The 12,568-nt window shown below is 38.6% G+C and overlaps 1 pseudogene; it reads left to right on the top strand.

The window, feature by feature from the left end:
* The first annotated feature begins 3,646 nt into the window (after positions 1-3,646).
* Positions 3,647-4,196, top strand: LOC113890495 (annotated as a pseudogene).
* Positions 4,197-12,568: the final 8,372 nt, after the last annotated feature.

Below are 12,568 nucleotides of genomic sequence, written 5' to 3'. Positions count from 1 at the left end.
TCAGTCTACATTTCTATGCTTGCAAATTTTAAACACCGAGCATTGAGAGGACAACAAAAGAGACTCCAAGGAAGTAGGAAGACTATAAATGACCCAAAATGTCTTTTAGTTTTACTGAAATCTATTTAAAAACCACATAGCACAAAGATCCAGCCTGCACTTGAATAGTTGTGACATCATTCAACACCAAAGCACCCTTTTATTTCACATAGTCTTAGTTTTCCTGCTCTTATTTTAAAATTTCCTTAACTGTTTAATCAATACTTATTAAGTGATTACCATATAAGAGACTGAGAGATTTTAAGTCCCTGCTCACTACAAGAGGGCTTCCCTGGTGGCTCAGATGGTTAAGAATCTGCCTGCAATGCAGGAGACCCATGTTTGATCCCTGGATCAGGAAGATCCCCTGGAAGAGGAAATGGCAACCCACTTCTTGCCTGGAGAATCCCATGGACAGAGGAGCCTGGTGATCTACAGTCCATGGTGTTGCAAACAGTCAGACACGACTGAGCAACTAACAACTGCCTTCTTCTTTCACTACAAGAACTCTAAGTTTCCCAGGAAGACAGAGAGATCCATTGACACTTGAGTCTGACTGCCTGGACTGAAATACTGTCTAACCCACTTGGGTCCATGTTGACATCACTGAGCTCCCAAGTCCACCTGGGGTTTTCTTCCTCTGGGCATTTTGTTTGGTAAACAATAAATGCTTCATGGTCTACATCACTTCTAGTTAGGTTGTTTGATAATTGCAGCCAAATATAATACATTGAAAAAAGAACTTTCATGAAATGATCTGGGGTGTGATATTTCATTTTATTGGTACAAATATATTCAACTGCCATATGTGGAAATAGTCAAGTGAGCAAAAACATCAATGAAAAATTAAATATAGGAGTTATTTACAGAGGGCTGAATGAAATAATTAAAGAAGAAGTAGGAACATGTGGGACTGTGTCTTTGCTTTGAACTATAACTATGTATCTTGGATATAAACATTTTTCTAAATTTTATTTTTTTCTTTACTGATTTAACTAGGTTAGAAAAATTAAGACACATTGATAAATACAATTTTTCATGAAATAATTTGCTATTCTGAAAAGTTTAGGCTTCAGCTCAATGTCTTCTGGCTAGTCTTTATGTTATATACATATATTCCAACAAAAGTCATATGTAAATAATGTATTTAGAAATCAAGTCATAATCTAGATGTACTAGTGAGGCTAGATATTTAAAATTAAATCTATTTGCATAATGAATGACACTTTTGTAGGAAAAATAATCTCCTTATTATTCATCCAGTCTATAAGATTATATTTTAATATGTTGGATTTTCTTAAGAGAGTTCTATTTATCCTTACTTACTAAGCTCAGTTCGTTGGGTGTTTTTTTTTTTTCTTTTTTCTCTATTTTTTGGCCACAGCATTTGGCGTGGGGAATCCTAGTTCCCCAATAGAAATCGAACCCATGCACTCACTGTGTAATGACAGTATGGTGTCTTAACCACTGGACCATCAGGGAAGTCCCTTCACTTAACCTTATTTAAAACCCAGACTTTTGTGTACTACTTTAATGAAGAGTTTATGTGATATAAATCTCAGTACAAAAAACAGAGATGTTGCAATCAACAAAACAATTTTTAGCTTTTTATTCTGCAACTGCCAATGCAATTTTGTCTTAGTAATAAATTTCCATTTGATCTCATTATTTCTATTCACTAGGTAAAGTTTTGTTTCTATATTCTCAGTGAAGAAGAAATCGGAAATCTTGATCCCTGGTGGATTTTATTTTCTGTTTTGTAAAGCTCTATCAATGATGTCATCAAATAATTGTTCAAATTGAAATACAGTGGAAGAGAATCCCCTGTATACAGAATAAAACACCCCATTAAAATTCAGAGTTGAAAAACTTAGCTATCAATTAAAATATGGTATTGATTTAAAGTAACTGCTTAAGGTTTACAATAGTGAGTGAATCTGCCTGTCCCTTTAAAAAGAAAAGCTATTGCATTCTGGTTGCTGAGCTCTCTTGGATTTATTTTATCTTAGCAGCTGTTCCTGAAGTCACTGTTATTCAAATGAGGGCTTTCAAGCTCTTTGTTGTGTTTTTTCATAACTTATGGTATATGCTATCAAACATAAAACTCAAATTTAGAATGGGGTGGAGGTGAGGATAATTAGAAATCCAGGAGAAATAAAGTAATACTGAAAAAAATCTCTAATTTTCATTTAACAAAGACTGTTGAGTATGATCTCCTGAAGCCCCAATGATAGTAGCAAGGCAAAACCCCTGAACCTCTAAGCACCAGAAGTTTGGATGGTATATTTAGTAATAGTGTATGTGTGGGGGAAGATATCCTAAATGGAAATAATGGGACTTTCTGTGGTTAAAAAAGATGGGGAAAGAGCACATCAAACACTTTTCTTGCCACTTCAAAATAAGCAAATCATAAAGTTTACCTAACATAGGCTATGCTTTGATCTAGAAAGAATAACTTTATACCTCATATACATTTTGTTTCTTTTATTTTTGTTGTTGTTGTTTTCTCAAGAGGTAGCATAAGCCTGCAAACTCTGAGCAAGGAACCTGGCTTTGCCTCATACTTGTGCTTTTCATTTAATTTACAAATCAAATGATTAGTTTTGCTAAGAGCAAAGCATATATGGAATTTTAATTTATTTAGGACTCAGTCATATGAAACTCATTTCTAGTCATGTATAATCATTTCCTAGTATGAATGTCAATGATTTATTGAGTAATTATTATTTGTCAAACAGTATTCTAAGTGCTTACATATTAATTCTTTGAATTCTCAGTATAACCGTATGAGGTAGGTATCATTATTGCCTTTATTTCTAAATTAGTAATTAAGAAAGCAGAGGTTAATTTGCTCAAGAATACCCTGCTAGGAAATTTCAGAATTAGGGTTTACAGAGCTCCTGTGTTAACCACCATGTCATACCCAGTATTTAGGACTGCCTTAACCTCTCGTTCACCAATCATTTTTGTTCAAATGCCTGCTGCCTAGTGAATAGAAATCTTCAAACCAGGATAACTGTATCCGCCCATGTGTATGAAGACTCTCCAGTAGTACAGAGCGTGGATAGTTTTAAGGGACTCAATTCCACATTCTTAACTTTCATTTCTTTTGTAAAAAATATTTATTTATCTGCTGCTCCAGGTCTGTGGGATGCGGATTCTAGGTCCCTGACCAGGAACTGAAGCCGGGACCCCTGCTTGGGAGCACAGAGTCTTAGCCACTGGACCACCAGGGAAGTCCCTCAGCTTTCATTCTTACACGTTCCTAAAATTTATGTGCTGAAAATATGCTTTCAATCGCTTTTCCATACCCCTCCCCCCCCCCTTTTTTTTTTTAACAATTTCCATTTTCCCATTTAACATAAGAAAGTCTTTCTTCTCACAAATTCCACGTCATACTGTGGTGCGTTGACTTCAGTTGCACAAAACATGGAAAATTAGAAGCCTGTGTGCGTGCTGAGAAAGGGAATGACTATGATGACTGGAGAACAAAAGTGTCAGCTGCTAGAGCACTAACAATAATTTAAATGGCTTTAGTTCAGATTTCAGCTGGAAGGAGGCTGAGGTGCAGTTTTCTTCAATCCTCTGCAATCCAGGTTTATCTGACACCAGCGGCCTCACCATGTCGCCTAAGTTAGACACTAAGGAGACATAGTTATATACCTGAGGGGCGCCCGTGGGGAAGTCTGTGCCACGTCTGTCCTGGCCCCCAAGCTCGGCCCCCTGGGTCTGTCTCCAAAAGAGGTTGGTGATAACATTGCAAAGGCGCTGGTGATTGGAAGGGTCTGAGGACTCCAGTGAAACCAATCGTTCAGAACAGACAGGCCCAGATTGAGGTGGTACTTTCTGTGTCTATCCTGATCATCAGAGCCTCTAAGGAGCAACCAAAAGACAGAAAGAAGCAGAAAAATAGTAAGCACAGTGGAAACATCACTTTTGATGAGGTCATCCACATTGCCCAGCAGATGTAACACCAATCTTTAGCTACAGAATACTCTGGAACTATTAAAGAGATCCTGGGGACTGCCAGGTCTGTGGGGTCTGATGTGGATGGCAGTCATCCTCATGACATCATAATGAATGACAGGAGTGGTGTGGTGGAATGCCCAGCTGGTTAAGAGCTGCAAAGGAACAGAATTCAATAAAGGGTTATTTGACAACCAGTAGGAAGAAAAAATACTTTAAGGAACAGATCATCACATGGTTTTTGGCATATAGTTGAAAGCAGTTCAAGGAACTGAGTAACAGGGCTACAGCAAATCCCTTCAGCTCCCATCTACTTACTTCTGTGAATAAACTGCTTCAGCAGTTATAAGAACAGTATCAAACTCATGATTAGGGTTGGGGTGAAACTCAGTATTACTCTATAATACTCATTCCCAAATCCACTGGGGAAAAAAGCCCCTTCCATTTTGCTAACAGATATGTTTTATTTTTTGCTTAAAAATAGTTATCAATTTGTAATATAGCCATGTTTGATCAGCTCTGTACTGCTAACAATTTTAGTGACAACTCCATCCAGAGACAAAACTAGGACCTTAGAGTTAACAGAAAGCAAAATTATGTAAATATATAGTTGTAAAAAATGATGCAGTCATCAATACAAATTTTTCAAGTATGAAATATGCAATAAAATAGCAGTCTGTGGGAACAATGGAAATATGGAAATGAAAACATGAGTTCAAGAAGAAGGAACAATGTAAATTTTCTGGCTGTTTAAGAATAGCTAGGTCACATATATTTTAAATGAATAATGTTGGGTAAAAAAAGTACTATGAGATTTAGACTCTTTGGGGTAACTTTAAAAGAGTGAGCTAACAGCTTTATTTAAAAATATCCTGAATTGCATGCAATATGCTGGAAATGATGTTCTGCAAATGTACATTGAAAAATTACAGGTGGCAACATAAAAATACAGGAAAGATGCAAATTTTTAAAAATTCTTTCAGGGAGGTATGTGAACAGAAAGTTTGAAGCCCACTAATCTTGAAGCCGCAAAAGATCTCCCCCTGGGTACTTAAAATTTGGTCCAAGTAATCATTAACAGTACCATTTTACATATTAAAAACATGGTTGCTGTGTAAAATAAAATACCTTTAGTCACTGCTCTTTGCCCTGGATTTTCAGCAAATGCTAGCAAATGAGAACTGAATATACCACTTTAAATTGTCACGGGTATTTTTCCTGTGCTAGTCTAGCATCTCTAAAGAGGGCTACTGTGTGTAACTATGTCCACCATACTGCGTATGTTTTAGGAAAACAATAAAACAAAACATAGCTTTTAAGATAAATGTGCCAGAAGATTTTCCTGTCATTTTTCTACCAATATAAGCCTAGTCTATGAGCTCCTTAGGCTAAATATTTTCCAAACCCAAATTTAGGACCCATGATCTGATATGTGAAAGTGTCCTTTAAACGGGCAGCTTACTGGAAATCAGATTTCCTGAAAATCCAGGGACTCAGATCAAAATAAGTAGGTATGATCCACAGCACATCTACTATTTCAAAGTGAAAGTCTTATTTCTAGTACCAAACTTGGATTCTAGAAAGCATGGATTCTTATTTTATTCTGCTACTGATCCTCAATAAATCTTCTCTGGGCTTCATTTTCTTCATGTGTAAAAGAAGTGGGATTGCTTACTTATTTTTTGTTCCTTTTCTGTGCAGAAGATTTTTTTCCTTCAATTCATTCAACAAGCTTTTACTGAGCACCTGCCATGTACTAGATTCAAAGGTGAATGAGATAAAGTAAGTCCCTTCCCTCAAGGTGCTTCCAGGCTATGAGGACATTGAGACTGTTAATTTGTTTACAGATCATTACAACACAGACTGATAAATGCTGTAACAGAGGAGTGTGGAAAGGCATAGATAGCAATGGCTCAGTGGAGGAAAGTGTCAAGTTAATGAAGACTTCATGCAGAACCAAACTCTGAAATGTATCATTTGGTCCATCTCATGCTTTAAATTTTTTAAAATTTTCATTCCTTTTAGTTATTTTTCTTCTTTTAATTTATTTTTAATTGGAGGATAATTACAAAGTTGTGTTGGTTTCTGCCATACTACTAGAATTACCCAGAAGTATACATATGTCCCCTCTCCCTTGAGCCTCCCTCCCACCCCCTCATAAATTTCCTTTACTTTTGAAGATGTAACAATACATCCATATAATATAAAATTCAAAATGTATAAAAAGGCATGCTATGAAAAGTTTCCCTGTATCTTCCCTTCACCAGCCTAGTTTCTCTCCTCCAACACAATCAGGACTGCCAATTTCTTGTATATTCTTCCAAAGATTTTAATCGTGTCTTAAAAGAATGAGTGTAAGATAATCAAGTAAAAAAAAGACGGAGGGAGCATTGCGACAAAGGGAACAAGCAGAGCTTGTGGGGGAGTTGGGCCTTTGGGGCTGCAGGGCAGTGCTTTGAGGGCTCTTTCCACGTTAAGTTCGGATCTGATCATGAAGCATTAGGACAGCCACCCAGGCTGAGCAGAGATGGTGCCTGATTAAAATAATGATTTAGAAAGAGCACTCTGGCAGAAACGGGGAGAACAGATTGGAGAGAGGTGAGATGAATGAGGGAGACCAGTTAGGAGGCAATTGTAATAATCCAAGGAAGTACTGATGAGAAACTAAGGCAGGACAGAATCAGTCAGCATTGGAAAGGGGGCCAACATGGAGTTATTAAGGAAGAAGGATGAACAGCATTACTGGATCAATTGGATTCTGATGGATTTAATTCCTGTCTGTTTTCACCTAAGAATTGCCTGAGTCAAGTTCTAAGAATAATTAGACATAATTATACACACACGGAGAAGGCACTGGCGACCCACTCCTGTACTCTTGCCTGGAAAACCCCATGGGCAGAGGAGCCTGGTAGGCTGCAGTCCATGAAGTCACGAATAGTTGGACACGACTAGAGACTTCACTTTCACTTTTCAGTTTCATGCATTGGAGAAGGAAATGGCAACCCAATCCAGTGTTCTTGCCTGGAGAATCCCAGGGATGGGGGAGCCTGGTGGGCTGCCATCTATGGGGTTGCACAGAGTTGGACACGACTGACGTGACTTAGCAGCAGCAGCATACACACACACACACACCCCCACTGAAGCAGTCACCAGGGTGCTCCATATTGTCTTAGATGTTAATCTCAGTGAGGTGGAGATGTCCAAGCTTCCCAGGTCAAATTTCATTCTTATCCCTGGGCTTTCCTGGTGGCTCACTGGTAAAGAATTCGCTTACCAATGCAGGTAGCCAGGAGTTTGATCCTTGGTCGTGGGAAGACCCCACGTGCTACGAGGCAACTAAGCCCATGTGCCAAAACTATTGAGCCTGTACTCTAGAGCCTGAGAACTGCAACTACTGAGCCCGTGTGCCGTAGAGCCTGTGCTCTGCAACAAGAAAAGCCACTGCAATGAGAAGACCGAGCACTGCAATTAGAGAGTAGCCCCTGCTCACCTCAACTAGAGAAAAAACGAAAAATCTTTGCAGCAACAAAGACCCAACACAGGCAAAAATTAAATAAATAATGAATTTATTTTAAAAAAAAATTCTTACACTACTCTGTCATCAGAAAAATCCTCTGTAAACACACTCTCCTCTGAACAGCCCCTTCACTTTCTATTAATAATTCTGAGGGAAACCTGGTGTTCCCTGAGGATACTGTGTTCCCTGCAGCCCTCGTGAGTGGTGGCCAGTTTTCTTTGACCTCATGCACCACTGGGTGAGAAGGTGATCCAGGTGTTCCAAGACATTGTCTCTTTCTTGCCCTCCCCCAACAGCGTCACTGGACCTCATGCTCTGAAGCTCGCCTCCAGACCTCTTGCCGTGGTCTCCTCCTGTCCTCCTGGTCTTTCCCACACGTTCTTCAGAGATTTCAGCACCAGGATTACTGTCTGTCTCTCCCATTCTCCTGTCATTATTCTTGGTGATTTCAATATCCACACGGCTGGTACATCCAATCTCATGGACTCTATTCCTCAACCTCTTTACCTCCAGTGATCTTTTCTTCTGCCACTCCACTCCACCCAACAACCCCCACAGTTATCCTTGTCATTTTTAATAACTGCCTCCTCTCAATTATCTCAGTGTCGAGCGTTTTACTTCTACATCCAGCTCATGCCCTCAGCTCAAAAAATTCTTCCACTCTACCAGGCGCTTTGTTCATCTGACCCTATTGCCTTTTTGCTGTTTATTTCCATCCCTCAGGTCCTCATTCTCTCCTTACCTAGCTTAAATTTCATGGTCCTGCATTATAATTACTCCTTTAAATCCGCTGTTAACCTCTTCCAACCTTTTATTGCTTCCATTATATCATCCTTAAAAAAATCCCGACTGTAGGAATAGTCCTGTCTCTACCTTCTCTGTTTCTGCTCTTAAGAATCTAAATATACCTCAAGAAAAAAATTGATTATGCTGACATCAGACCTTAAGTTGACTCTTACTGCTGATTGTCGATTCTTTTGTATTTTCCTAGTCTATTTATTTGACTCTCCCAGGGCTATTTCTTTCACGAAACTTCATCACCTTCCCCTATTTCATTGACCATTACTCTCAGACAAATATAAGCAGCAACAGGAACTGTCACCATCCAACGCCCCTCCTTCTTGCATCTGTTCCCATATGCCATCTTTTCCTTCTTTTGCAGTGAGTGCGCTGTCCAGTCTCTGCCTACCATCCCCTTCACTGGTGCACTGGATTCCTGTCCCCGCTACTCCCATGGTTACCTCACTGTCTTCCTATACGTTCAATTTTTTTTTCTCTCTGTTGAATCATTCTCATTAATGAACAAACAACACTTTTAAAAACATTACCCCCTTGACTTCATATTTCCTCCAACTACCACCTCATTCTTTTGCTTCCCTTTACAGAAAAAATTCCTAAAAATAATTGTCTGTGCCCAGCATCTCCACATCTTTACCTCCCTCTTGAATCAGCCTTTAATCGGGCCTACATTCAGTCATGGGTGCAGGTAGCTCTTGAGCTACTTATTATGGCTTTTCACCAAAGAGAGATGAGAATTGGATGTATTCCAGAAAATTCTGAGAAGAGACTTTGTTTCAGCTTGGTTGATGTGCCTACTCCTTGAACCAATCACTGTGTTATGAGAAATGTGGTCACATAGCTTAGTCTAGATCATAGACTAACATATTCTGCCAGAGGCAGAGTTACCATGATTGGCAGTTCCAGTGGAACCACACGGAGTAAATGAGGAGCAGTTAAGGAGTGGTGCTCTTACCAAAGAGAAAGGGACGCAGGATAAACATAAAAAACAGATACCCTAATAAAGTTCCAAAGGTGGAATAGGAACCTGGAACTGGGTGGCAGACAAATCCTAGAAGGATGACTGCAGTATAATTTAGATCACCGTTTATTCCATAACAAAGCAGAGTGGGTGAAATAAATTTCAATAAATTTCATGCCTTATCTGATTATTTGAGCTTCCTTGCTGGCTCAGTGGCAAAGAATCTGCCTGCCGGTGCAGGAGATGAGGGTTTCATCCCCAAATAGGGAACATCCCCTGGAGTAGGAAATGGCAACCCATTCCAGGATTCTTGTCTGGAAAATCCCATGGACAGAGGAGCTGGTGGGTTACAGTCCGTAGGGTCACAAAAGAGTCCAACACAAGTTAAAGATTAAACAACAATCCAACCATCTATAAAATATAAATAATAAAAATAATTTAAAAAGTACTTTTCTAAAATAATATTAGGCAAAGTCTCTATAAAGCAAAACTTAGAAAAAGAATCTAGCCGTTGTTGCAAACTGGCAACACATCCAAATCAGAGCAAGACAATAATTTCTACTGATCATTGTCATAAGAAATAAAGTTTTAAGTTCAGCACACTTTAAATTTAGCACACTTCTTGCAAACCCAGAGTAGGAAATAAAAAACACGAACACATTCTAAAATATTCAAACAAAAATAGCCTTAAGAAAAAAAAATAAGCGTTTGAAGTTATATGTGTACAGAAAGTTTTGCTATCTCATTTGTTTAGTGTAATAACTGTTGACAAAATGCCTTTTGTCTCAACTATATAAAACAAAACAAAACAAACGAAATAAAATAGGAAAAAAAAACACCTGCTGGAGATTTTGAGACACTAAAGTTCTCAGAACTGCTGTTCGCATTTATGTAATATGATGAACTATTTATAATCCCAGCATTTTCAGAATTCAACATATTTAAATGTTGCTACCTGATTTTACAAGCCAAGAGATTTAAAGCTAGAACTGCAAGCAATATGGATAGAATAGTCAAACCCAGACCAGATGGCTCTTTAATGCTTTTTAAGTAGGCTGGTGGTAACATCGTGTTATCTGAGGACCCAAAATAGCTCTTCAAAAATCTCTCTCTTATCCAAGAGACTTGGTGCCTGAAACCCCACCTTTAGCAATTGGGGAAGGTTAGAGGATATATCCTGGAGGAGGGCATGGCAACCCACTCCAGTGTTCTTGCCTGGAGAATGAATCCCCATGGACAGAGGAGACTGGCAGACTGCAAGTCCATGGGGTCACAAAGAGTCGGACACAACTGAGTGACTAAGCTCACATGCAGCCTCCTGTACTTAGTTGCTCAGTCATGTCCGACTCTTTTCGACCCCATGGACTGTCTCCCACCAGTCAACTCTGTCCATGGGGATTCTCCAGCCAAGAATACTGGAGTGCGTTGCCATGCCCTCCCCCAGGGGATCTTCCCGAACCCAGTTCTCCCGCATTGCAGGTGGATTCTTTACCATCTGAGCCACCAGGGAAGCCCTAAAGTTATATTATTATGCCCCTCCTCCCAAGCTTTCTGATCCAATCTTTAAAGGCCTGGGGGCATGCTGATTTTCAATTGTAGAGCAAATTTCATCATCTTTTCACAAGGGTTTTAGACTGAGTGACAACCTTCTGATGTCCCTGTGGGTCTAGCAATATTCACCAATTTCTACTTCTGATTACATCAATATTTTCCTTCCAAAAGCTGACATTCACACTCAAAATGTGCTCCAGTAATATGGTTCTGGGTTTTTACTTCTTCAAGCTTCTTTCTGCTTGCAAATTTATTTGTTAGAAACTAGAACTTAGATGCAATAAAAATAACTGTACTCTCCAGAAAGATAAAATAGATCTGAAGCTACATGCAACAGGGAAGTATTTATAACAAAGTCAGTTTACAGGAATTATTCATAACAAAGATAGTTTAAAGATGTATTTAGCTGAGTAGCATATATCTGCCTTAGGTAATAGTTGGGAGAGGCTTTTAAGTTCTTTAAAGAGTTTTGAAGCCAAATGAGTGGTAGAAGTCAATGCTACTATCACCCAAAAGGCCAAAGCTAAAAAAACAATCATGGTACCATTGAGCATTCACTCACAGGAGCTTCCAGTTTATCAGGTGATGTATGGTTTATCTGATTAATACTCTCCAACAACCTGCTCTGAATACAGCACCACACCCTCCCTCTTTGTTTGCAAGAGTTCTTAGCTGTGAGAGAATCGAATGCTGGCTAGAATCAAGCCCACCTTCTCCCAGGGGAGAGTCCACTGTCTGTCTTCTCTACAGAGGCCTGAATAGAAATAAATCAACCATTCAATATGCCTACTCAGTTGAAAGCCTATTCCCTGAGGGCTGACCTCAATCCCACAGTGAATGGGGAACCGATTAGCATATCACGGATCCCAGAGTACCAGGCATTGTCTGGTAAACAAAAAGAAATTAGAAACACAGGAGTGGGACACAAAAGCAGAGACAAATTAATGCTCTATGTGTGTTAATGTTTATCTTTGCTTAAATAAAGATTTTTGAGACAAGTGGTCAGCCATCTGTAAATAAATGTCTAGTTAGATGGTGGGGTGGAGGCAGTATTGTTCATTCAATAGAACACTCAAGATTTAGATTTCACAGGTGAGCTTTAGAATCATTAAAAATAAAGATGACTTCCTCCTGCCATTAAACTCTTATTACCTATTGGTTTTGCTTTTAGTTAGGGCTCTATTAAATTGTATTTATATGTTTAGCTGTTTACTCTGTTAAACAGACAAAAAAATGAGACGACAGGAATCAACAGTGGTTAGCGGAACAAGCTAAATGATTAGATGAAGGTCAGCAAAGCTCAGAACGTGGAAAAGTCTACAGGATAGATGACATGTATTTTCCAATAAATAAAATACAAGAAAAAGTAAAAAAAGAGGAAAGAGAAATCTATAAAAGAGACATAAGAGACATATTGACCTCATGCAATGTGTGGACCTTGTTTGGATCTTGCCGTAAATACATAAATGTTTAAAACATTATGAGACAATTGAGGATATTTGAATACTGGACATTTGATTAAATAAAGCCTTTATACTGAATATACATAGTTATACTGAATATATATAGTTAAAATGATATGATGTCTAGGATTTGTTTTGAAATATGCAAGGTTATTGATTGTCCATGGTTAATAATTCAGGTTGAGAGATAGATACATGGAGATTCTTTATATTGCCATCTCTTCTTTTTATGTTTGACATTATCCATAATAAAACTTTTTTTTAAATCAGCAA

The sequence above is a fragment of the Bos indicus x Bos taurus genome, chromosome 3 (assembly GCF_003369695.1).
Source record: "Bos indicus x Bos taurus breed Angus x Brahman F1 hybrid chromosome 3, Bos_hybrid_MaternalHap_v2.0, whole genome shotgun sequence".
NCBI lineage: Eukaryota > Metazoa > Chordata > Mammalia > Artiodactyla > Bovidae > Bos > Bos indicus x Bos taurus.
This window is presented reverse-complemented; position numbering and strand designations above follow the sequence as displayed.